We start from the raw sequence: 25,482 nt of genomic DNA, 5'->3' as shown, positions 1-25,482 counted from the left end.
TAATTTGTTCAGTTCTTTATATATTGTGGATATTAAACTCTTGTCAGATGTAGGGTTGGTGAAGATCTTTTCCCAGTCTGTAGGCTCATATCTTTCTTGGAGGCTACCCTGTCTCATCTCCAGATTGTCTCAGAAGTGCCCTGCTCTTGCTTTCCCTTTTCTTTCCAATCCCTCTCACCTCTAGCACTTCTCATCATCCCTGGTTTCCCTCCACATATCCTCTCCTACTCACTTCCCACTCTTCATCCACTTCCAGTGTGTATTGTATTTCAGATCTGAGTGAGATTCTAGGAGGGCCTCCCTTGGTCCCCCCCCCTCCCCTAGTTACTTAGCTTCCTTGTGTCAGTGTATTGTAGTATGGCTATCCAATAATATATGGCCTTATATGTACTTATAAGTGAGTACATACCATGTATGTCTCTCTGGGTCTGGGTTATCTCATTCAGATTGATCCTTTCTAGTTCTATCCATTTGCTTACAAATTTCATGATTACATAGTTTTTAAGAGTTGAGTAGTATTCCATTGTATAAGTGTACCCTATTTTCTTTATCCATTCTTAGGTTACTTCCAGTTTCTGGCTATTATGAATAAAGCTTCTATGAACATAGTTGAGCAAATGTCCTTGCTGTATGGTGGAGTATCTTTTGGGTATATGCCCAGAAGTGGTATAGTTGAGTCATGAGGTAGTACTATTTCCTGTTTACTGAGAAAGCACCAGATTGATTTCCAAGGTGGTTGTACAAGTTTGCATTCACATCAGCGTTAGAAGAGTGTTCCCCTTTTTCTACATCCTCACTTGAGTTTTTGCTCTTAGACATTCTGAAGGGTATAAGGTAGAATCTCAGAGTGGTGGTGTTGATTTGCATTTTCCTGATGACTAAGTATGTTGAGAATGTCTTTAAGTGCTTCTCAGTCATGAGAGATTCCTCTGTTGAGAATTCTCAGTTTATCTCTGAACTCCATCTTCCAATTAGGTTTGTTGTTGTTTAATTTCTTGAGTTCTTTATATATCTTGGTTATCACCATCTGTCAGATATAGGATTGGTGAAGATCTTTTCCCAATCTGTAGGCTGTTGTTTGTTTCTATTGACAGTGGCCCTTTGCCTTACAGAAACTTTCAATTTTATGAGGTCCCATTTATTAAGTATTGATCTTGGAGAATGAGTTGTTGGTGTACTGTTCAGGAAGTTGTCTCCTGTGCCCATGAGTTCAAGGTTCTTTCCCACTTATCTCTAATAGATTTTGTCTGGTTTTATGTTGAGTTATTTAATCTACTTAGACTTGAGTTTTGTGTAAGATGATAAATACACATCTTTTGAATTTTTATATATTTAGACATCCAGTTATACCAGCTCCATTTGTTGACGATGTTATCTTTTTTCCATTTTATGATTTTAGCTTCTTTGTAAAAATCAAGTGTCTATAGGTATATGGGTTTAATTCTGGGCCTTCAATTCAATCTCATTAGTCTCCAAATCTGATTCTATGCCAGGACCATTCAGTTTTTATTACTGTTGCTCCACAGCTCAGTTTGAAATCAGAGATGGAGATACCTTCAGAAGTTCTTTTATTGAAAAGTTTTGTTTTTTAGCTATTCTGGGTTTTTGTTTTTCCATATAAAGTTGAGGATTATTCTTTTAATATCTTTAAAGAGCTGTGTTGGTATTTCAATCAGAATTGCATTGAATCTGTAGAGTGTTTTTTGTAAGATGGCCATTTTTACTGTGTTAATCCTACTAATCCACAGGCAGGGGATTGGAGTGGGGGTGCCTAGCCTATATGATCCTAAGGACCAGAAGGTCTTCTCAGGAGCCCAGAAGCCCTCCTCTTGCCAGAAAAATTCCTGGAGTCAGCAGCCCCACTGCTTGCTCACTTGCTAGCTCTGCAGTCACTGAGCTCCAGCTGTCCAGACACAATGCCCAGGGCACCACCATCTTGGAGTGAGATTTTGTATGCCTCTGCAGTCTGGCAGGTCTCCTTAAGGATAGAGGTAGAGCTGTGGAATGGCGGTTCGGACCATTTCCCTAGATCCCAATTTCAGGTGGCCAGAGGCTGGAATGGAGCATCCCTGGAGCCCCGGAGCTTTCCATGGAAAGCTGGGAATGGCTGAGTAGCCAGAGGCTGGAATCACTCATTCCCAGCACCCATGAGCTTTCCTCTCACCTGGGAAACACAGAAGCTGGCATTTTGGAGTCCACAACAGGACCTCTCTCTTGCTCTGAAGTCACTGAGGTCCTTTTACCTAGGAACTGTGCATGTTGGGTGTCACCATCTGGTATCTCCTTAAGAATATAAGAAAAATAGAATAACAAAATGATAAATAAATAATAGCAATATATTGCATAGGACATAGAATTGGACAGCTCTTTTAAAGATAATTAACATCTCTTCTAAAAACATCATTTTTCTTATTACTCATGGCAGTTATGAAATAATATATTTAGAGATTTTTGTGCACTCTAATTTTTTTTTGCTTTGTTTTTGTTTCTGTTTTTGTTTTCCAAGACAGAGTTTATCTGTGCAGTATCCCTGGATATCCTGGAGCTCACTTTGTAAACCAGAATGGCTTAAAGAGAGTCACCTGCCTCAATCTCCCAAGTGCTAGTACTATGGGCATGTACTATCATACCTGGCTGCATAGAGCTTTTTTTTTATAAAACTGGGATGATTTTTCTGCAGGGTTCTCTAAGTCCTGAAAGGAGGAATTTGATAGAGATAACCCATTGAGGGCTGTGTGTTCCATGGTCTCTCTGAATAATATGATCGTGAGTCTTTGTATTTATTCTCATCTGCTATAGGAGGAGGATGAGGAAGCTTCTCTGATGATGGGTGAACAAGGCCCTGATCTAGGACTCTAGCAGAGTGTCATTAAGAGTCATTTTATTACTGCTTTTGAAAAAAAACTTAATTTTATTTAGAATAGTACTTGGTTTACCACAGGTCGGTGGCCTATCCAGTCTCAGATTATTGGCCACCCAAGCAATATTGCGTATGAGTTCTCTCTTATGGAGTCAGTCTTAACTCTAACCAGATATTGATTGGTTGCTACCATAGACTATATGCCACCATTGCACTAACATATCTTGCAGGCATTACAATGTTGTGTTCCAAAGAGTTTTTTGGATGAGTTGGTGTTTACATTTATTCTTTGATAGTGTACAGTATAGCTTCCCATACAAAGACATTAGCACATAGAGGTGAAGGCTATATATTGACACCAGCTTCACTTCTCCATGTTCAATAAGTTGTGTAGGTATCGTCTTCCACAACGGGACCTTGCTGTCTCTTTGTAGAGAGCAACCTATAGTTTTAGCAACATCTTAAGTTGGGGTTTCTCATGTGGTTGCTTTGGCCAACAACACAATTAGATGTAATCCAATCCTGGTCCTGAAGTCTTGATTCGCTGAACAACAACAACAACAAAAAAAACGTTGGGAGAAAAGATAGAGGGCACTAAAAAATCAAGGCCTTCTACATAACCATGATCAAGGTACATATGAACTCACAGAGACCAAGGCAGCATGTGCAGAGACTGTGTGGGTGTGTACTGAATGGGGTGGGTCCCAGAGCTGAAGGGAGAAGTAGACACAGGCTCCCATTTCTAGAACAGAGGCTATCATCAATTGATAACCACTTGCAAATGAAGGTTTAGTTTCCTTCTAGGTGGTTTCACTGGGGGAAATAAACTATTCCTAAAAGTAGGTTGAGTTCCCCTCAGTAAGTGGTCTATAGAAAATAAACTGATTTGCATCTTCAGAGGATTCTGATCTCATAATGCCTATTGTGTCCATACTTTTTCTTTATTATCTTTTAAATTTTTTATCTTATTATTTTTATTTTATTTATATATTTTTCTTCTCTTTTTACTCTATAAGTTCTTTGTATCTATAATATGGTTTCCGGTTTAGTGTTTTTATGGGATTCTTGAGTATACCAATAAATAGATCTCTGTTTCTTATGCCTTCTTTGATTCTCTTTTCGTTCTGTTTATTTGTTTTGGCCAATTCCAATAGGTTAGTTTTTGTTTTATCTTATTATATTTTGTTTTATCATTATCCCATAATGCCTTGCTTGTTTCTAAGGAAAGACAGAAAGGGATGGGTTCAGTGGGAGGGTGGAGTAGGAGGTTGGATTAGGCAGAGGGGATACTGTAATGAATCTTCTTATGTGATAAGAAAATCTAAGTTTTTGTAATTGTTTTAAGACTATCGCTTACGTTTATCTTTTTGGTTATTGGTAAGATTTACAAGTGGTGTGTGTGAGCCAGGCATCGTTGTGAGCAACTTTAAATTCAGTGCACAGGAAGGAATAGGCAGTCAGATCACTGTGAGTTCAAGGCCAGCTTGGTCTACAAGTGAGTCCAGGACAACCAAGACTAGAAATCCTGTCTCAAAAAACAAAAACTAAAAAAACAAAAACAAAAACAACAACACAACAACACCAAACAGACTCTGATGGAGATCTCCAGATCAGGAACGCTGTGTGCGGGGTGGGTTCGCTGGTGGCCTTCCGCTGACAGCCACAGCTCAGCCCGCTCCCATGAGTGCCTGTCTTGGCCCTTGCTGCTGGCGTTGGCCTGCTGAGTCCGTGTGCCACTTCTGTGCCTGGAGGACATGCAGAAGAGAAAATGAGCTACAGGGACACGGTGGTGCATCTGTTTGCCAGAGGATGTGGTGGTACAGTGGACACTATTCTGATATGTCAGCTGCAAGTTGTCAAAATACAGTTTCAGTAGTCTTCTGTGACACTTTATATCTCTGAATTCAGTTGAACACCATCCGTGGAGCCAGTGCCAACCAAGTAGTGTCCCCTGGACCAGGCCATTGTCTAAAGGACAATGAAAGAAAGGACTGGAAAAAGAGGGTCAGTTGTTTTGAGGGTTAGACCCCAATTTGGTAGGGGTGGCCCCCTCCAGAGCAATATACTTTGCTGCCTATTCTAACTGCAAGGAAAACTTGAATGGTGGTTTTGATCCTGGTTCTACTCAAACACACATGATTTCATCTCCAATGGCACGTTTTACTGCACTCACTACAGTAAGCCCCATTTGGTTTATACAGACTCCGTCTCAGCTTGATGCATGAAATCGTGAGGAAAAGCAGACGGGTGCTTTTGAATGTGTTCGTAAAGTATATCAGACAGACGGAGTGGGAGGATTTTATAGGAGCATCTCTGCTTCCTATGCCAGCATATCAAAGAGAGTTATCCACTTTGTTATTTATGAAAACATAAAGCAAAAATTACTGGAATGTAAAACTGAGTCTATGATGGAAAGTGATGAAGAGTCTGTGAAAGAAGCAGCAGATTTTGTGAGAACGCTGCTAGCTGCTGCCACCTCCAAAACCTGTGCCACAACCATAGCGTATCCACCTGAAGTCGTAAGAACAAGGCTACGTGGCAAAGGAACAAAATACAGGCCTTTTTTCAGACACTGTCTTTGACTGTTCAAGAAGAAGGTTTTGGGTCCAACAACTCATCTGGTGAGACAGATTCCAAACAGCCGTTATGATGGCCACTTGTGAACTGGTGGCCTACCTGTTCCATGGATAGAGTCAGGTGCTGCCATGCTTCAAAGCAGGAAGATGAAGATCACAGTGGACCATGGAATCCTGAAGCCAGCAGGGTGGGCAGAAGGCAGTAGTTTGGAAGCATGTAACTCTGATGGCTGAGAGGAAGTTTGGTTGGAGGAAGTAAGATACCACACCACATTCATCTTTCAGTGACAAAACCCTGGGCCGCTTGTAAGAGAATACTTTTCATATGGGGGTTAAGATGTTTTTAGGTCTAGATAGATGTTTTAAGTTGATATTGATGAGATATGATATATATTGATTTACATTCAGAATTTTAAGTGCGCCAGGATAGGAAGGATGTTTTCCTCAAGGCTGTCAAATACAAATAGCCAAAACACTAAGAATGTAACATTTATATAATTCTTGATTGTGTCATGGTTCTTCTTGCTATAGGTAGTTTATTGTATATATGTGTACTAACATAAATATATATGTTAAATTTAAAAATATTTAATAAAAATTTTTAAACAATAAAAAATAAAGTCTTGAGATCAAGAATACAAGAATAAATTACAGTTAGAAAGAAAAATAAGTCTCTATTTTGTATATTTTTTTTAAAGAAAAGCGTTCCTTTCTCAAAATTTTCTCTACCATTTATCACTAGCTACAGTTTTGTTTATAGATGTATGGCATTCAGAATATAGTGTTGATTCAATGATCTTTTTTTTTTTTTTTTGGTACTTGAAACAAAGTCATCCTTATGAATATACTGTACTGTAGTTTTTCAATGATATTAGTGACTCCTACAAATGTCTAGTTTGATTTCTCTTGAGATACTCTAAGACAACAGTACATAGAGCCTGAATACTGTTTCTCCAAGATGGCCTGCCTGGCCCAATATTTTGACATCACTAGTCACTGGATTTTGAGAACCAGCAAAATGGTATCTAAATACTTAATGTATTTTCAGCATTAAAATGCTTTGGTTACAGCTAAAATATCTATCATAATGTGGACTTTAACATATCAGATGCACCTGGTTAATGGTTTGGAACTATACAGTAAGCTAGTGTGTACTCAGTGACTCCTTAGAACCTTCTCCAATTATGTGGGAAATGAATGGATGCAGTTTTGGTTTCAGTAATCTATGAGCTATAATGTGATTGTCACAGTCTCATACCTACGAATTATTTACTTTAAAAGTAGAAATGCTAACGCACTTGAATTTTTTTCTACTTACTTTCACATTAAGAATTTCAACCTTTGAATTATTTCCACATCTGTATAGGCTATTGGTTGGTAGAAAAAAAAATGGTAATTTTCAATTTTGTCCTTTATAGGTTCCTTGAAGTGATACTAATACTTAGGAAAATATAAATACTACAAAAAAGAAGCCTTCAGCTATCAGATAAAGCAAATCATAGATGGCAAAGAGCCTGTGAGTGAGTGTACTACATTGGACAAATGTTATTCTGTCCTTATTTCATGAATACTGTATCAGAGAGTTGGGCTAATTTTAGTTCAATGTGTTAACAAGATACAGTTTTTAAATTTTTCTATTGAGTCAGCAACAATTTGAATACTGAAATGTACTGTATCTGGCCATTATAAAGGTGTTTGATGCAGTACTATAGCTTGCCCTATGGAAGTTGCTATACTGGTATAGGACTTCTCCAGTTAAACTCTACTGTGAAACTCATCCGTGCTCCTTAACTTTACATTGTGTGCTTTCTCCTCAGAGTGACTTTGCAAATGCGCTTTTTGGCCTTTTGAGGGATTAAGAATTAGGAAAGAATTCATGTTAATTTTTTAACATTTTTATGTATTAGGCAGAAGCAGTGTTCATAATATTCTTCTGGATTTTAGGTATGTTTTGGAGATCTTACAGTGTTTTAAGTGTGCAATGCACTGTGTAATGCCACAATATTATGGAGCAGCCATATGCCATTGAAGGATTTCTCTGCTGTCCCCAATGAAGTTTAATTCCCTCTTAAATATCTCGCACTGGCTTCCTTGTAATCAGTACCTGAATGCTTTTGGGGTACTCAATTGGAATTACAAATATTCCAATCTATTTGGAGACCAAAGGCAAGTTTACATTGTTTCCTTTCGAATTATTACAGACTTGACATTTATCACACAGAACATACCAAAAACTATACCCCGATCTGGGGTTTCACTTAAATCTGTAGGGACAGTCTCAGGTGCCATTGATGTGGTCTAATACAGCGCCATTTGCTCTTGTCTTCACATCTGGTCCATGGTACTTGGTTGTGTTGAATGTTCTCCTGTGTTACCTGGATCTCGAATGAAGAAGAATGACGCAAAAGCCAGCATCCGAGGAACAGCTGCAGTAGTCGGAGCAAACCCATCATAAGTGTCCTTCAAGGATGAGCATGTTATTCTGTAGTTTTCAAGTAAAACTTACACTAACCTCTACGGCACTGCACTCAGCTTCTAAGTATTAATGTGTAGTCTGACAGAAAGAGGGCTTAGAGTCTTAGTATTTCCCTGTAAAGCAGCTTGTTGGAAAAAAGCAATGAGGTTTTCTTGTTTTTCCCTTGAGCATCATCTGCCATAGATCACTTTATGAAAGAGATAATTGAAAAAAGGAAGATCACATATATGTTATAGTTTGTCTCTAACGTATTTCTTTGAAGATTTTCTTAAATCAATTGTAATGTTTTTTAAAATGTGTATAGTCAGATCATTGGATTTTTAAAAACTTGTTTTCAATCAGATAATCTTTTTTAAATGCCTTAGAGAGCTAGTGTGGATCTTGTATACTTTTGTTGTAGTTGTCTCAAAAAATTGAACTCCATCGGGCTGGAGCAGTAGCTACTGGAAGCAAAGCCTCACACAGCAGCGGCTAGAGCTCTGCCGTTGTGTCTCAGATGCTTGGAATTTAGGTATTCCCGTTCCTGAATTGTCAAGCGGCAGTAGCATACACACAGTACTTTAATCCCCAGGGACGGACCTACCCACAACCTTCTGTCTTTGCTGTAGTTTGGTTCTCCCGGCCTTTTCTTTTTTTTTATTTGTTTGTTTGGTTGGTTGTCTTTTAGTGATGGGGTCTCTTGTTGCCCAAGATGGCCTTGTACTCCAGCCTCTCCCATCTCTGCCTACTATGTCTGGCCTTACCAACCTGCCTGCCTCTCCATGCTCACTAAATTAGGAAAGAATTCCAGTTATTATGAAACTGTGTAGAGCCAACCTGACTCACTAGAGGGCGCTCAAGCTGGCTTGTCATTCTGAAACCATGACAGCATTACTAGGTCGCATAGGTCTTTTGTCTCCTAACCCGGATGTCGGCTGTGTGGTTGCCGTGTTAGGATGAGCACAGTTTGGGGTATTCAAAAGAGTAAATGTTTATTTACTAAAGACTAAACATTTGCTTTCTAAAAATCACCACGAAATAGTCATTTCAATTTGAAGAACTTAACTGGTAGGAGTGAATCTCCCTTTCTCTAAGGACTTTCTCTCGGTTCACATGCACTCTGTCTAAACTGTGTAATAGGACTTCCGTGGGGGCTGATGCACAGCTCAATTGTCCTCACTGATCATGACTTTTAACGTTCCAAGAAGATAGGCATCTCTGATTAAATAGGACAGAATTTTATCATATAAAATAAAATACCCTTTCTGCCCCCTCACATACCTTCTCCACCATATCTTTGTTTCTCCTTAATTGTACCTTAATTTTTACGCTATCCATTTGAGAAACTAAAACTTCTAGTTCTAATCAGTTATGTTAAACTTTTTGAATGTGCCCCAGTGGATGTGAATTAAATTACAGCAATCGCTGATAGTTCAGTTAGCTTGAAAACAGCTGATGAGTTTTGTCCACTCACGTGATTGTTGCATTTTTGTACAAATTATGTGCATTTTTTTGTATTTGTTGACTATCTGACTTGTGCTTGAATTAAAATTCAAAGATTAAAATATGAGAAACCCAAGGTCCAAATATTTAGCAGTATTATTAGAAGGTATGTATGGAGTGTAGTAAATTTTTTTAGGTTTTGGTTTTACGGGTTCTTGTTCTTAGTTGTACTTTGTACTTCTGTAAATCATAGCTTCTTCTTTTTTTTTTTTTTTTTCCTTCTACAGTCTCTTGGATATGCTTACTTCTCTCTTCAGTTCAAGGCATTTCTTTCAGTATTCTGTTTAGGACTTTTTAAATTCAATATAATTTTTAGGCTGTTTCTTTTATAGAAAGATTTTCTTTTTTTTTCCCCAACAATGGGAGGTAGCTTTACTGAGTACAAGAGTCTAGGTTTGCAGTCAGAGTGTTTTAGAATTTGGAGTTGCTCCAAGTTCTTCTGCCTTTCAGATGACAGTGTTTCCTTTATTTATGACATGTGTTTTGTTTTTCTGTTGCAGAATTCAGTATTCTTTCTTTGTTTCGTATACTTGGTGTTACAACTATGATACTCTATAGGCTTTACAGTGTACAGTATTTATTTTCTGTTCTTGTCTAGTTGGGTTTATGTATGTTTCTTCTATACGTATGGGTGTGTCTTTGTTTAGTCTGGGAAAGTTTTCTTTTATAATCTTTTTAAATAGAATGTATGTGTGAAGGATTTATGCATATATGCATATGCTAATATGTATGCTAATATATACCAAGTTTATTAGAATGGTTTACAGGGCTGTGATTCAACTAGCCCCAAAATGGCTGCCTCCCAACAGAAAATTCAAGAATCCAGTACTTGTTCAGTCAACAAAACTGTATGTCTCAGCTGGTCTTCAGTTTATGACAGAACCCTGAGGAAGCTGACAATGGGAATGGACTTATGAATGAAAGGAAGAGCAAGTAGACAAGAAGAGCAATCTTCCTTCTTGCATGTCTTTATATAGGCTGCCAGCAAAAGATATTACCTTAAAGGGGCTTCATCCAACCTCAGAAATCCAGATTACAAGTGTGATTTTCCACTTCAAATGCTTTAATACAGAAAAAAAAAGCCCTCAAAGATATTCCCAGCCATTTGATTTTTAATTAATTCCATATGTAGTCAATTTGACAACCAAAAATAGCCATCACATTCAGCCTGCAATTTGAAGATTTGGTCTTTTCATGCTTCCCTACATCTCTAACATCTCTTGTATGTTCCTTTCCTGTGATACTTTAACTTTTTCATATTTATTTTTTTTTCTAGGCCTTCTACTTTATCTTCCATTCTTATATTTTCTATTTTTGCTTGGGTCACTCCATTTGCATGAATTTACTGTGAGTTTTCTAATTGAGTTGTTGAATTTTTGATTCTAGCTTCATTTCAATATTTCTCATTTTTTAATTCAGTTTCTTTATTGAATTCAAATTCTTCTTAATTTTATTCAGTCACATATTTGTATTTTCATGGACATTACTCTATCATTTATTATCTTCTTGGAGTTCAATGAAGTGTTTTCATGCTTTTGTTAAATTTAGATTTGATATAGTTAATAATTATCCCTTTAAATTCTGTGTCCTGGTACTCACCTATCATTTACATAGAAGCATATACGGGGGAAGGGGTCCCCCTCATTCACAGTCATAGGGGAAGGGAGTAAGGGGAAAATGGGAGGGAGGGAGGAATGGGAGGACACAAGGGATGGGATAACAATTGAGATGTAGTATGAACAAATTAACAAATTATATTTTTAAAATGGAAGATGTTCTCTCTTGGCCACTCATCTTGATTTCATTTTTTCAATTATAACTGAGCATAGTGTAGACTTTTTCTTTGATTGTATGTCTAATATGATAATCTGGTTCTCGTAGATAAGGCCAATCATTGTAGGAACTGTGAACTTGAGCTGGCCTTGGCAAAGTTGGAAGATGAGACATTTAACTGGCCTAGGCAAAACAGCTTCTAAACCACAGATCTGGACCTAATCTTTCAGTCACTGAGATGGAAGCAGGAAGAGGAAAAGATGGGAGAGGGAAAGAGCTCCTCATTAGTCAAAGGTGGCTCTTGAACAGAGCAGGTTTGCAGGCCACTGATCTGCGCCTAATCCTGTGAATGTGGAGATGGCTGCGGCCAAGGAGGATCATCTTGTGGGGCAGTAGATGGAAGAAGTAACTCACCTGGCAAAGCTGGCTCTCACTTAGAGATTTTATCAAGACTATGTTGTGAATTATTCAAAAAAATAAAATAGTTAAATCAAATTTAAAAAAAAACAATCCATTGAGTTAAGAATGTTTCTGTATTAAAGTACAAAGTCATCATGAGATTAAGTTAGATAAGATTCCTAGAAAAGAATAATATTGATATGAAGAACCGTGTGAAAAGAGACTCAGATGTGCACAGGCGTACCACATCAGAAGATGCTTCCAACATGCCATAATGTGTACAGATACTGGCTAGGAACTTTTGTGTGCCTGTTGTGTTTCAGTAAGTTTAAATTCTCCTATTTGCACATCGAAAATAATACAGTTATTTTCCGTTTTGTGACCATGTCTCATACAGCCCAAGCTGACCTGAAATTCATTATTTAACGGAGGCTGCCCTTGACCTTCTCCTCCTACCAAGTGCTGGGGTTATAGGTATGCACCACCACACCGGGCTTGAAAATGTTATTTTCTACTTCACAGTTCCTCAGAGATACAGGCAAACTTTTAACAGTAGTAATTAATGAGTTTCATTCATTAATAATCCCCCAAATGCCAAGGACCATGCCTGAAATATGAGGCACTCCATAAATTTTTTAAATGAGTGGAGGCATGAATATTTTTATGTTCCTCTTTTATCACCAAGGGGAAATGGCTCCTAGGACAGCTGGCCTGCCTAGCAGTAAAGCTCCTGGAAAAAAGAAATGTTTCTCTGAATGACAATAAGTTCCTCAGGCTTATGTTTATATGAATCTTGGGCTGAGCATAGTATTCTTGCTTCCTTTCTTTTTTTTTTTTAATGCCATAATCTGACCCTTCCCCTGAAAGTTATATATGTAATATATTTTTGAATAATTTAATGCACACAAAGACACACACAAATAAATGAATGAATAACAAATGTTTTGTTCAAATCAACAACTACTTAAAACCCACTAGATAGGCCACTGTATTATTTCAGAACTATAAGCACATCCTGAATTATTATAAGGAATCAATCAAAGTTGACAATATGTCATAACTATTGACTATCCAAAGAAAATTTGTCAATGAAGAGGAGCCTTAGTGGGACAAGATAAGATCTTCTTGCACAGGAATCTCCTCCCGGGGTAAGATGCTCAAGGGTCGGGGAGCAGGTATCTTGAATGAGGATTCTGGCAGTGCCATATAAAGCTAGAAAAACTAACAGTGTCATTTACCCAAGAGTGGGTCTGTTTTAGTCATAGGAGTATTGGTCTACTCTGGAATAATCTAAAGAAGTCTAACATTAAAATACAAGTGAACAATGTGAACAAACTCTTTATAACAGGACAGAGAATATAGTGATAAAAAGAAATAAAGAACCTTTGTTTTGATCACCCTTTTACAGGAGTTTCATAAGGTAAAAAATTCTTTTTCTTGTCTTACTCAGAGGAGCACACAAAGCTACAATCAAATATTATCGTTCTCTGCCCATATGTTGCTTCCAACATATTTGGTGTAGCTTTCAAAGTTTCACTGTTTCCAGAAGATGGTCTTAGACCTGGTAACCATCTTTCTTACATATGATACACCCATACATCCATACATATAATGCTCTGAGTTACTCACATGAAAGAGTAACAAAGGAAAATTGGGAAAGTGGTACAATACAGGCTGTGCATTCAGCTATGAGCATAGGATTTAGTTATGTTGGAAGCACAAAGTGTAGTAAGATTGATTACAATGTTTTTCTTAGAACTCAGTTAATTGTAACCAGGTTGAATGTACATTACATATGCAGAATGAGTACATTGTTATAAATACCTTCAAAGTACACTATTACTTTAGCTATCATTTGGGTGAAAGCCTGACTTGTAAAGACAAACTTTAAAGACCATTTCCAGAAGAAAAAAAAAAAACAAAGCAAAACAAAACATTATTATGGTTGGCAAAGTTGTAACAGAAGCAACTCAAAAAGCATCAGCACATAATACCAAGCACTGAACCCATATCTATTTTTCCTTCTTTTGTTCCTTCTTATTCCACTAAAATTTAGATTATCCAAAAGTGTACATATTATATATATTATATTATATTATGCAAAGGATGATCATGAGTTAATTCTTTTCTTAACTGGTGTCTCAGCCAGAAATATTTGACTCTAGCCTAAAAGAAATCAGCTAATTGGTCATGTATAAAATTAAGATTTTTCTGCTGTTGTAAGTGCTATTAATCAGAAGTATATATATATATATATATACATATATAGTCTCTATATGTGAGTATATGAGTAATTTTACTTTACAACTACTTTATGTGGGTCTAAATATATTTTGAATACATAAAAATAGAATCTCAGGAACTGGGAGAAGAGTTGGGATTGCTGCAATCAGGATGTAAAGTGAATAAATGCAAAATTTTAAAATTAGAATATAACTAGCCTTTGGACCAAAAATCCTATAGATCCGTTATGAAATTTTCAATAGTTATCCTGGTTTACTCATGTGCTAAAACATAAATATTTGTCTAAGTTACCTAGTATGTAAAAATTCAGAGTTTTTTTTTTATTGTTGATACAGTTCTTTTATATGAAGGTTTATAAGTGTGAAACATAAGTTCATTACTAACCATGTCTAACCTCCAGGATGCAGAAAAAGACTGTTATGAATGTGATCCAAATTATAAAATTTTAAATACATTATAAAAACTTTCAGAGATATTTGTAACTCAATTACACAGTTCTTAAGCATGAACTTTGTAGGTGATGAAGTGACGCCTCAACTTCAGAAGGTCAGACACCCACACCAGCAGCTGAGGTTCTTACCTGTTCTTCTGATTTGAGAATTAACTCTAGTAGGTTCTGGAACAGAACAAAAGGCTTTTTTCTGAGCACGGAGGAATGGGTATTTGAACGGAAACTTATGAGGGGTGAATGAAACTGTTCTGCTTCTATTGTTACCCCTGGCCTGATGTGCTGATAACGAGCCAAACCCTATCCATCATCTTCTCTCTCTGCTCGATTGGAGGGAACTGGGGAGCACTGACCACCAGTCCAGGAAAGCTTCCAGGAGCAGGGAGAGTCTGCAGAGTGTGTACACCAAAAGTGTTTTCCTGACCCTCACTCTTGCCTCAAAAGCAGGTGCTCAGTCACTTCTCTCTGAGTGTACCCAGTGGAAAAGTTTGCCAAAAGCATGAAGTATTTGATTAATACTGGTAATAAATTTCAGATCTTAGGAAAGATTAGTATTGATTTTTTTTAGCTTCATGTCTTTGCTTAGATGTTAATAATAATGTTTCACTACAGAAATCTCAATTCTAAGTTAACCATATTTTCCACCTCCACTTATATATAACCTCAGTATTGCACACATAAGTGTAATACTGGAAATAACAGTTTTATTGTAGCTAGAGAAAAAAGGGCTCGTTACAATTTAATTGGACTCAACTTTAAGGAAAAATAAAAACTGGGTGGGTGACCTTGCTATGTTAATACACTGAACTGGCTCATTACAAAGTTTTATGCTATTCCTTTCTGATTAGTCCAGATATTCTCATAGCTGCTGAGCACAAATAGCAAAAATGGAAATTTTGTTTTCTTTGTAACAATTAGGAATTTCTCACCCCGAAGTAGCAAGCTGCACCTTGTTATAATCACCCGCATATCTGGTCAGATGGTCTAAGAGATGTACACTTTTCTAAATCATTTTATGTAGCTCAGCACCCATAAAGTCAAAAGAAGCATAAAATTCAAACTGAATTAAAAGTTGGCCACATGTTTACATTTACTAAAATGCATTTATCCTTTAGAAATTAGCATTTGGTTTAGAATTTATAAAGTACTTGGATATTATTTTCCATTATTTTCTCAATAGATCTATTTAAAAGTATTATCTCTTTTAAGTTAGAGATAGGGAAGCAGCAAGATGGATCAAACAGACTTTTGTTTTGTAACATATTAGTGAAAATTTTGAAGTGTATTCAAACTTATCTCCAAGAGTAATATGCACTTATCACTTGAATGTTGCCGTGTGTTTTGACTCATCTGTATGGGGGACTCCAAAATAACATCTAAGGTGCTGTCAAGATGACTCCATGGATACAAGCATTTGCAGGCCACCAAGCCTGAGGCCCTGAGTGCCATCCCTGGAATTGACATGGTAGAAGAAAATAATTGGCTCCTTCAAGCTGTCCTCTCACCTTCACATACACCTTCACATATGCACACACACATACAATAAACACGTAAATGTAATGAAGCTAACAATCGCAGAACATTTTCTGAGAGAGGACCTTATGTACTCAGCATCCAGCAGCCAGTGAGTGGAGGAGAGGCACTGAAACAACTCAGAGAACGTACCTGAGAGACCCTCCTCCCTATTCTGTGGCGTTAGATGTGTTGAGAGGGAGCTGGAACTGTGTAGTTTGCAATGTTAAGGCAACCAAAGCGAGTGTGTGCCAATCTCAGTCCTTAGTTAATATAACCACAGAATATCCTAAACTCTACTTAGAGTCCTGTTACTACACTATGAAGGTTAAGAAAACAGTATGTGGTATTATTTAATTCCAAGTTAGAAGTCAGAAGGATAACATTTGTCTTGGACAAAAGGATAAATGAATTTGTGTTGTTGTATGCATATTACTAGAATTTATATGTAGGAAGACTGAAGCTTGTTAGCTTTTTCACTATAACAGGAGACATTTGATACACATTTAACTAAAGAATCAATCCCAGTTACATTAGTCTTCGTTAGCCTTATTAACAGAGCCAAAGACACCTCTAAAATAGAAGAAATGAAACATCACATCATACTTCAACTTGCAATTATGCCTAATGCTTAACAGGCTTGTGATTGTTTTTGTATTCATTTATGAGTGATATTTAAGTGCTGATTGATCTAAGCTCATAATAAAAAAATTAATATCACTTATATTGGTTATAAACTTCTTGGTATATGCTCCATACTAACTTTGCTGATATTCACTGACAATTTTCCAATAGACATTAGTAAATATGTGTTAACTTTTTTATGTGTGTGGTCATATCCCACCTTAAATCCAAGAGAACAGAAATCATGCATTGGAAACACCATAACTATGAAAAAGAAATGGGAATTGAAGAGAGGCAGGCAGAATAAAGAGTGGATGGTAGAGAGAGATAGGGAGAAGAGCTGGTGAGGATGTTTTGTTGACCCTGGTGCATAACCTTCATGTGTTTCTGTTACACTGGGCTATTCCTCGGACAGAATACTGCTCACACAGCATCAATACTTAAACAGAGTTGTTGTATATGTTCCTTCAATAATAAGTATCCATATTTAATAATGAAAACTAGATGAATTATTCCTTGCTGCCTGTGACAGGCATGATGAAATAAGAATTATCATAGCTATTTAGAAGTTTTAAAAGAATATTGTAGGAAATGAAATGACTTGATTGAAACCTTGATCAACAGTACCTCATAAAAGTGTCCATTGGAAATGCCTGAAATAATTCTTCCCAAATGCATTCATTTTAACATTTTGCAAAGTATAAAACTTTTATCCTTTCACTATATGGAAAATTTCAGTGTTTTATTGAATACATTCCTATGATCTACAGGTCTTTGGCATGGAAGTAATTTTCTTCCTGCTTTTCCGAACTTGGCACACATAATCAATATAGAAATTGAGAAAAAAAGCTGATCGATGATCTGATTTGTGGCATTAATTAAAGAAAGGGAGGCGTCATGATCCTACTTTCAGAGGAAACACAAAGTTATAGTACAGATATTATAGTGAATAATAAAAGCAATATTCCGCTAATTCATATATTTTGAGGACGGAGGCCAAAAGCAATGAACACATTAAATCACATAGGATGAGACAAGAAATGGCTCATCTTGTATAATAACACTTGCCATGCAAATATGAAGATCTGAGTTTGATACCCCAAACCCATGTAAATGTGCGTGATGTGGTGGCACACATCTGTAATCCCCACACTTCTACTGTGAGATGGGAAACAGAAACAGAAGAACCACCTAGAAGTTCATGGGCCAGCTATGCTGGAGTATGTAGAACAGGAGAAACTATGAGACAGACACGATGGAAGATGAGAAATGATGCTTAAAAGTGTCCCCTCCCCTTTACATGTACATTCTGGCATTCTTGTGCTGGGTTCTCCTATATCAACTGGGAATTAAAACAATCTGCCACACGGTAATCTGATCAGGGTAATTCCGGAGCATTATTTCCCTCTTCCCAGGTGACCTTAGGTCTGTGTCAAGTTCATAGATGAAGCTAACTATGATGAAAAGCTAGCGTAGGCAATTTGGTAAGACCATGTCTCAATTTAAAATAATAATAATAATAATAATAATTATTATTATTATTATTATTATTATTATTATTATTATTTTATTATTAACAGTTTGAAAGGCTTCGGAATTTAGCTCAGTGGCATAGTGTTTATCTGGCATAGGCAAGGCAAAAGACTCCATCTTGAGTACTAAAAAAATAGAATAACGTATTTCACAGCTTAATCAATGTACTTTATAACATTGACTTTTATGTATTCTGCACTCCAGAAAGGTCATCTGAACACTCACTATTTGATAGGTTGTGAATTATATAAATAGTAGAGTAAAATAAATATATATTAGAAAATTAAGGAAATTAACCATCACTACATGGTCTAAGAAATTCAAGTTGTTGTGAACAGAAGAGTTAAAGATTATGAGGCAAGAATGTTTGCCTGAGGAGGACAAGGAATTCTTCTTTGGATATGTAGAATCTAAGATGTCTATTAGGTATCCAAGTGAGAATTTCCTATCAGCATTTACATTTAGAAGGTCCATAAGATGGCTCAGTGGATAAAGGCACTTTTCACAGGAGCCACAAAGTGGGAGGAAAGAGGAGAGAATTGCCTCCGTCAAGTTGTCCTCTGACCCCCACAGGCCAACCCTAACATGCATGCACCTCCACATACATAGACAAACACAGACACAGACACACAAACACACACACACACACACACAGAGAGAGAGAGAGAGAGAGAGAGAGAGAGAGAGAGAGAGAGAGAGAGAGAGAGAGAGAGAGAGAGAATAAAGAAAATAAGTGTAAGAACCTAGAAGAAAAACTATGTTGTTTAAAGACAGAAGTTTGCTTCTTATCAATGCTGTGTGATATTTAAAGCTGTCACAAACAACTAGCTGGCAGTTTATTTGCTCTGTAAGATAGAAATTACAGATATTCAAGGATCAGCACTGATAGCCCTGAGCACCAGGTGGAACCACAAGATGTGCTTACATTGCCAGAGGCTTACACCTTTAAGCCGTGATAATCAGAAGCTTCAAAGCTGGGGCTTATTGCTGTAGGTGCTTAAAGGAGAGGCTACAAGTGCCAAAACCCAGCAGCTATAGCTGTAACACCTGACTTTAAGCCTTTTAACCCTTAGCAGGCCTCTCAAAACACTTCTAGTGCCCTTGGTTCAAAGTCCTCATAGTCTCAGCTCCAATCCTCAAGTGTTTACAGACTCAGTTTCTTCCCTTGATTGCTTCATTCAACTATTCGACAGCCTCCTAAAATTATAGTTCAGAATTTACGAATTAGAGCCCTTAGCTCTTGATGTCAGGGACATGCCTGCTCACTGTGAAACCAGTTACTCAGCCCTACCCATGAGAAAGACCACAGTAAGAAAAGAGACCACTTCAGAGAAGCCTTTGTTAAGGCCACTTGTCACAGCACCAGGAGGAAATGCACAGGATTTAAAAAAAAAAAACTCCCAGAGTAATCCAATGACCCTAGAAGTCTGCCTGCTTATGGGAGATTCGTGCTCAGCTGGTAGTTCCGCCATCACAGTATGACGCTGGATCCTAGAATCACAGACCCCACACAAAGACCCGTTTCCCAGGTTACATAGGAAGAGGACCCGTTTCCAAGGTTACATAGGAAGAGTAAAGGAAGTGATCTGGACATCTCTGAGCTTGGTCACCAATAACATTTTCTCTATCTGATGGAGCTGGAGCAGCCCTGGCTGCAACAAGGCCATGCTAATCAGGAGTTGTGGATGCAGTGTAGACTGTGTTTTCATCAAGCAATGCATGTTCAACAGCAGCTGTGATACCACAGTGAAGGTTTGGCATCAGCAGGTGAGGGGCTTGTTCCTGTCTCATCTTCCCATCAAGCACAGGGCACAAAGCTGAAAGCTGTCAATGAGTCGAATAAATGAGCCCCAACATCTAAGCTTGCCTAAGTAAAGTGAACTAACAAGGTGCTTAGAATAAAGGCCTATCAATAACACTAGCATTCTTAAAGTGCATAACTCTCCAGCCCCAAAACCTTCCCGTGAGTCAGCTTCTACAGATTTGCCTCAAAGCCATAATCTTAGACAAGATTATCAAAGACACACATTTCTGGTTATAAAAATTAAATTAGAAAAGAAGGCAGAAATAAAAATATCCAATAAAGAACAGAATAAATTCAGAAGTATGTATTTCCCTGTAAGATAAATTTAAAATATATACATATGTTTAACTTTACTTTTTAAATTTTTTGTGTGTCAATATTTGCCTACTTGTACTTTTGTCCACCATATGAATGTTTGGTGCCTGCAGAGATCATAAGAAGGCACTGGATCCTCTGGAACTATAGTTACAGATGATTATGAGCCACCATGTAGATGTTGGGATCCAAACTTGTGTCTTCCACAAGAGGCACCCTGAAATTTAAAATACAAGAAGAATGGAGTGAAGAGTTGTTCACCGATATGAAGGCTGAGCATCAACCCCTGGCTTGAGAAATCTGGAGAAGACTTAAAGATTGTTGGATTTACTAATTCAACTAGAATTTTTAATAGAATATACAGAGAAACATGAATATTGTGAAAACATGTTGTACATGAAAACAGCTGAGGAGTAAAGGAGTTCTGTTGCTTGGTTGGTGTTCAATGGAAGAAGCAGTGATACGTTTGTAGACTCATATAAAGTAATGAAAAAAGGTGAAGAAGAAGAAGAAATTTAGCTGCAGTAATTAAGAAAGAAGAAAGGGCTATATGTAAACAAATGTGATATAGAAGCTTAAGGAAGTCTCTCATGATTGCTTTAAATTTATTTTTAATATATTTTATTAATTTATTCATATTACATCTCAATTGTTATCCCATCCCTTGTATCCTCCCTTTCCTCCCTCCCTCCCATTTTCCCCTTACTCCCTTCCCCTATGACTGTGACTGAGGCAGACCTCTTCCCCCTGTATATGCTCATAGGGTATCAGGTCTCTTCTTGGTAGCCTGCTATCCTTCCTCTGAGTGCCGCCAGGCCTAAATTTCTAAGTGAGATTAAAAAGTCACAGGTTCAAATAGGAGATGTTCTAAAGACAGCTAGAAAGAGAAATACAGGTGGGGCAAATGAACTAAAGCAGGGAAGAAGATATACCAGCCAGCACTCGGGGTCCAATTAACAATGTCGCTACCTGCTGCTGTTTCTGTGCAGCCGTGGATAACTTCCAGAATACAGTGAAGAAAGAAGGGTTAGACTTGCTTAGTCTTGTTTCTCTGAGTAGGTATGAAAGCCAACATGAGGATGTAGGGTGGACAGAGGGACTAACTGGAATTGAGCATGGAATTTCAGCCATGTATGAAGCAAACCAAACACAAAACTAAAGCAAAAGGCAGTGGATTTCATATGAGAAATGATTTTGTTTTCAAGGCATCTCGAGGTTATTGGGACTTGGAGGTCCTGACATGAACGACTTATTTATGTTGTACAGGTTTCACATCCCTGCACTAATTGCTATGCCCTCATAGCTGAAGCAACTGGAGTTTTAAGTCCATTAATAGAACATCAAGAACAAGTTTTACTACAATGAGAACAGTCTGTAGGAAAGTGGAATATAATTGATTTGAGAAGTGGATACCAGAAGTCAAGTGAACCGTAAGGTGACAAAGAACTAAGTCAGGAAGAGTACTGAAGAGAGCAACAGTGAACCTGGACTCAAATTATCAAGGAATGAAGAAACTGCTAAGGTAAATAGATAACGCAACAATAAGGGGTAGAGTACAAATGCTAAGATTTTTATCTAGGAAAGTAAAAAAGAATAAATAAGAATGGATAAGTAAGAAAGTAAGCAAATGAATATCCTGAAAAGGTCATTGGAGGTCAAGCAGAGACCCCTGAAGGAATTTCTATATACTATAGTCCTTACTGTAAGGAATTAGTGTTTAAGCACATCACTAAATAGAAGGTCGTGGGCATCCTGAGAGCAGCTAAGAAAGAGAACATTAAACACAGTATGATGTGCAGTCAGAACCAAGAACAGGGTAAGTACAGACTGGGGAAGATGAGAAATCAGCTAAGATGTGAGGACTGAGATCTAAGCACTGGGGAAACCTGGAGCAGGAAAAAGGCAGCAGCCAAACTGGAGACACACTAAAAGTTTGGAAACACCTTATTTTTAATTTTCTTTTTCCAAAATAAAATATTTTTAAATGCACTGATTTTTCCCTCCTAACACTGTAAGAGACTTAAAAAGAAAGGTTAAACATTCTTGAATTTATATCATGACAATTAGAACGAATCAAGATTATGAAATTTTAAAGCTCATACATTTGAAAAATAATGCAGGATGTGATGTGAAGAAGCAACGTGCTTGCAGGTAAAATTATCTCTTTTACCTCAATGCTTTGTGTGACTAAGGAGAGGATGTACTACCCATTTCCACTGAAATCTGCAAAGCTATCATCTGCCAAATGGGAAAGCACTTTAGGACACATGACTAACAGCTCCACTGAGAGGTGGGCGGAGGGATGCTTCCACGGCCATTGTTTTTATGAGCATGCTATGCAATTAAGCGTCAAAAAGTTTATTCGCTTATTCTTGCAAAACCATATTTCCTCACCTTACTTTGTAAAACAAAGTTTATGGTTCAGGCATTAGAGAGTTGGTTCTGCAGTTAAGAACATCTGCTGCTATTGCTGAGGACGCAGGTTGGGTTCCCAGCACCCAGGTCGGACAGCTTGTGACCACTTGTACATCAAGTTCCAGGGCACCCAGCACACTCTTCTGGCCTCCTTAAGCACCTACACCCATCCACTCAGGCACACACATGCATGTTAAATACTAAGTCAATCTTCTTTTACAAAGGAATCTCTTTTCAAACAACTGAGGAATCTGGAAGTCATTCTCCTCAAATCACATGTATATTAATAACGAGATATAGCTTTATAGTCATGTAGAGCGCTGCAAACACAGTTTTTTTTTTTTAAGCTCTGCTTCAAAAGTTCCACTCTGCAATGTAAATGAAAACCTTCCCTGTGGCAGCCAGGGGGTTTGCCACCAATCATCTATTCATACTAATTGGATTTTTAAATGGAAATTCCTGAACACTCTAATGAGAAGAATGTGCTAAAACATTCATTGAACTTCTTCCCATGCAGACAGGCTTCTCTACACAAAGGACCCAGATCCTGGGAGTCCAGCACTCCAGGCCTTACAGTCAGTACTGTGCACAGCAGCCAGACTCAGCAAGCCTCTGCACTTTGTGTTAGACTGAAGTTGGAAAAGAAAAACGTAGCCCCATTTTCCTTATTTTATTAATGCAATTTATACTTTAGCTAGCTACTTCAAGTCATAAACGCTACAACACTGATACAATACTAGTTCTCAATTGTTAAATTTATGATGAGTGACTTATTTATAATGTTGGGTGATACATTTTTAATAGTAAAAACATATTGCTTCCAGGACTGTAAGATATATTGTTTATTACCAATAACACCAGCAGCGAACATCACCAAAAAAATATGTAACCACATAATCCCATATATTGTGTTAATCAGTCTGTGCATTATACATAACACACCAGCTCCGTGCCATAAAATGTTCTCTAGTGGAAAGTTCTAAAGGCATCTTAACAAAACATAAGAAAAAAAACCCATTTGTTTCCACAACATTAGTAACATTGAAAGATGAATGATTTTTTTTTTTGTCCAGGAGGAACTGTTTTAGTGACCATTCTTGATCACTGGGTGAAATTACTCATTAATATACTCCTGGAGAAACTTCGCCATGATGACTTTGAAGCTACTGTGCTAGACAGTGAGGTACAGACATATACAATGTCCAGTAGGCACTGCCTTAAGTCTGCTAGGAGACACAAAACAAGAAACAGTAGACTAGACTCCTTACAAGCGCTGTTGAAATGGGGAAGTGGGGACTACTTTCATGTAGATCCCCAGTCCTCAACCTGTGTGTCTCGGTGCCTTTGGAGGTAAAGCAATCCTTTCACAGGGGTCACACATCAGACATCCTGCACATCAGATATTTATATTATGATTCATAGCAGTAGCAAAAGTACGGTATGAAGTAGCAATGAAATGCTTTTATGATTGGAAGTCACTACAACGTGGAGTTTCTCGTATTAAAAGGTCACAGCACTAGGAGAGTTAAGAACCCCTGCTGCAGATGATTTTCAGTGGACTTCACTGTAAGCAAGGAATAGCCACTCACAAATGGAAAACTGAGCATTGTGCAGACAGGAGAGACATTCCACCTACACTTTAGGATGGAATAGTGAATTGAGGACCTCGTGCCTGGCAATAGAAATAAGGATTCCATATCACTGAAGCCAAGTGGCTGAAAAATATGAAAATTGAAGATGCTAAACTGAAAGCCTCTGTGTTTTTAGCACAAATGTTTGACACTTATCAGCAATCAATGTCTTTGCATAAACATTTTACACGTATTTTTCACACAAACCTATATAATATATAATATTATATAACCTATATAATAGGTAAAATCTTCTATTTTAAAACTTCCTGGCCTAACCATCACTAAAAGATGCAACCTGTATTAAAAGATGCAACTTGGATGCCTCAGGATGTCTGTGTTGGAATAGGAGGTTGAGCATTTCTTGATTCATTATCAGCCCCTTCTACTGTATCATAATACTTCTATCAATTGTACACATTTCTTATTTTTCAAACTTCAAGATGTCTAGGAAACAAAGAAAATGTGTTTAGTTGAAAAAGTAAACAAAAATTAGAAATCCTTCTTTACCTTAGAATCCATTGTTTAAAAAAAAAAGGCCTTGAGGTTAATCTGTGTTGGGTCCCTACCTACTGTAGGCCTGGCTGGCATACCCTGGGCAAGACTTCCCCTCTCCCAGAGACCCTGAATTATATAATCCAGACATTTAGGTTCCTTCCCACCATTTCAATTAAAATCAAAGATGGCCCTGGGATTAGATATAGGATGGGAAGAGTGTATGTTGTATGATTTAAGCTCAAACTGACAACTGGCCATAAATTAACCTGTTATTTCTAAGAAGAGAATCTCTGCTGCACTGGAAACTAAGGGCCATGCACAGTACATCCTTGGATGCTTTCTTGATCTTTTTCCCCGTGAACTAATTGGATTACCAATTAGTCTTGCCAGCATTCTCTTCACAGGGTTAGAAAGGCTGAAGTTGCAGAATCAAATCCAAAAGCCATAAAGTCTGTCTAACTTGACAGTCAGTGAAGGCCTCTGTAGCAGGGCTCCAGAGCTGGGTGTTGCAAGAGCCATCTCGCAGCTCAGACTGGAGGAGAGTAATGGGGCCAAGCACTACACTCCGCCATTATCAGGAAGCATCAGCAATATGGAGAAGGTCTAACTAGACTGTTTTCCCTGTGCCTAGCCGTGTTTCGGATGCAACAGAGAATTTCTGGCAGTCAGATATTTTGTGATACTCTTCTCAGTAGAGTTTCAAAGAAAAAAAAATCATGAATTTATCGAACCTCACAGAAAGTCCTTATATAGTAACATAACGCCTGAATTCATCAAATTAAATTGTGAAATTCCCCAAGTTCACGGACTTTCTCATATGATATTAATGTCAGAATGAGCAAGAGTGTGTCAATAGATTGGTTGACAAGGTCCCTTTTAAAATGAAATATTA

General features: G+C 37.6%; 1 pseudogene across 1 annotated transcript; it reads left to right on the top strand.

The window, feature by feature from the left end:
• Positions 1-4,628: 4,628 nt before the first annotated feature.
• Positions 4,629-5,551, top strand: LOC311599277 (solute carrier family 25 member 36-like; annotated as a pseudogene). The gene has a single exon. The product of its transcript is annotated as a solute carrier family 25 member 36-like (transcript).
• Positions 5,552-25,482: the final 19,931 nt, after the last annotated feature.

The sequence above is a fragment of the Acomys minous genome (assembly GCF_964271855.1).
Source record: "Acomys minous genome assembly, chromosome: 6".
Classification (NCBI taxonomy): Eukaryota; Metazoa; Chordata; class Mammalia; order Rodentia; family Muridae; genus Acomys; species Acomys minous.
The sequence above is the reverse complement of the archived record's forward strand: the minus strand, read 5'-3'. Positions and strand labels throughout refer to the sequence as shown.